The sequence below is a fragment of the Cherax quadricarinatus genome, chromosome 82, assembly GCF_038502225.1.
Source record: "Cherax quadricarinatus isolate ZL_2023a chromosome 82, ASM3850222v1, whole genome shotgun sequence".
Classification (NCBI taxonomy): Eukaryota; Metazoa; Arthropoda; class Malacostraca; order Decapoda; family Parastacidae; genus Cherax; species Cherax quadricarinatus.
Genome location: NC_091373.1, coordinates 10,544,691 through 10,547,190, shown reverse-complemented (window position 1 = coordinate 10,547,190; position 2,500 = coordinate 10,544,691). Strand labels below are relative to the sequence as shown.

Genomic DNA, 2,500 nt, shown 5'->3' with positions numbered 1-2,500 from the left:
TACATGTGGTTCGCTGTCACCAGTATACATCAGCCGGTCCTCCACCACCAAACATAGATTTCTCACAACAGATTTTATGCAAATTTCATTACGTAAATGTTTTATGTTAGGTTAGGCAAGATTATGTCAGATTGTGGAGTGTGAGTCAAATTAAAGTTATTATAACAAACTACAACGCCAGTCAATGCAATAATGCATAAAGGAACAAGTGGAAACTCTTGAGGCACGAACAGAAAACGGTAACACTCAGCACATGTTAAAATCAATAGTAATCACTTCTTCATTCCAGTTTCACAGTCACACATTTGACGTTCTTAACCACGTTGATATACTGACGTTGATTAACTTGTGGAGCTGTAAACACAAAGAAGTAGGTGCTCAGTTAACGGTAGACATATGCTTAGCCACCACACAGATGAAATATATGATTACATATTCATAGACTTATGTTTGCCCATATTCCCCCGTTACACACACACACACACACACACACACACACGCACCCACATTTTAAATAGGGTTATTTAGGTAGCTAAGTTGGAATTTGTGTATAATACCAAAGAAAATCTAGAGTATGCTTTATTCTAAAGCCACATTACTTTCTTTGTAATTAATCATGCAGTAAATAATTGCACATTAAAATATACAGGAAAAGATTCGTCTAACCTGAAACTAATTAAAATTTCTCTAGAATTTCCCGTGCTTATATTACGTATGATAAAGAAAAACCTCTATTACATCTTAGTTGTCAAGTATATTCCTTAAATGTTCTTTGATGATTTTTAACTGCAGACTAAAGGTTTTTGTAAATATTACATAGACTGTGCAATAACATCCCTAATTGATTGTTATTTAATTAGCGAAACATTTATCAAGGACCAATTTTCAGTTTCAAAGATATCTTTGTTCCCATAATTGTAAATGATAGATTGAGTGGTACGTATTACCCAGCAGCTGTTATCATTAGACTCTCAGGCTGATGGCACTGATTATTATTTGAGATAATCAAACAAAAATGTTATTCTGATACTGAAAATATTACAAATTGGGTCGTGGTATCGAATCTGAGTCTTCGTTCACTAGTGCTTTCATGGTTTTACTTAAGCATACGTGGGAAAACACGAGTTTCTGATCAACAGTCAGGAAGACAGTGAAGCTGAGAATATACACTTCTACAGGCAGGTAGATCTGAAGACAGATAGTAAGTTCGGTAGACAGGCAGGCAGGTCTGTAAATAGTATGCATATTAATGGTAAACTATACTGACATGTATGCGAAAAAGGAAATGAATGGAGTATGGAACCAGGGACTATCATACTTTATTAATGGATTGATAGAGTTCCTGGTGGACGAGACTTTTTCTCAATGTCATGAACCGAATATTGTCTTACTTACATACGCCGGTAGACAGGCAGGTAGGTTTGTAGACAGGCAAGCAGATAGGCAGATAGACAGGCAAGCAGATAGGCAGATAGACAGGCAAGCAAGTAGGCAGTTAGGCTGGTAGGCAGCTAGGCAGGCAGGTAGGCAGTTATGCAGGTAAGCAGGCAGGTAGGCAGGCAGGCAGGAAAGACTGAATAATGTAGCGCAGAAAACGAATAATGTAAAGAGAAAGAGGAATAATATATAAGTGAAAAAATACGGAATCAAATATAAAAACATTCCTACAAGTAACAGAATAGAGAAACAGAATAGCTAAAGATTAAAACAATGTGTGGGAGAAACAACGCAATAGATTGAAAGGATGAAAAAAGAAAATAATGGAGACTCTCAAGGATAAAAATGCATTAAAAAAGAGAAATAATGAAAAATAACCTAAAGGAAGGAAATGAGAAAGTAATATTTAGGAAAACAAGCATGGATAACAAACATGGATAGACAAACATGGATAGACAAACATGGATAAATAAACATGGATAGACAAAGAAGTATGAACAACTTAAATGAAATAGGAGAAATTATTAATAATTAATATTCGTATTTTTGCTCTAACTGGTAATTGTTATTACTGTAATCAGGGGAAGCGCTAAATCCGATGGGATCATACAGAGCCTGGGAAATGAAAGACAGTCGGACGTGATTTATGAAAGGGGAGGGTGGCACCAATGCCTTGGATCCTGAGCCTTTCACATCGAGACATTCCTCTTGAAGCGAGTAGAGAAAACGACAATAAAAGCGGTAGGATGCAGCCAAAATTAATTAAAATAAAAGGCGAAATGGAAGGATGTCTGGTGATCGAGAGGAGGTAGTGAAGAGAGACGAGAATGGAAGAAAAAGGTGAACGAAAGGAAAAGAGACAGAAGTAAAGAATGAGAGACTGGAACGGAGAGGGAGAATTGGAAAGGTAGAATGGGATGTCTAGGTAACCGAGAGAGAGAGAGAGAGAGAGAGAGAGAGAGAGAGAGAGAGAGAGAGAGAGAGAGAGAGAGAGAGAGAGAGAGAGAGAGAGAGAGAGAGAGAGAGAGAGAGAGAAAGAGAGAGAGAGAGAAAGAGAGAGAGA

General features: G+C 37.2%; 1 long non-coding RNA gene across 1 annotated transcript in view; it reads right to left on the bottom strand.

The window, feature by feature from the left end:
* LOC138855137 (uncharacterized) overlaps positions 1-2,500 on the bottom strand; it is a 403,243-nt gene that overhangs the window by 97,280 nt on the left and 303,463 nt on the right. The window lies entirely within an intron of this gene.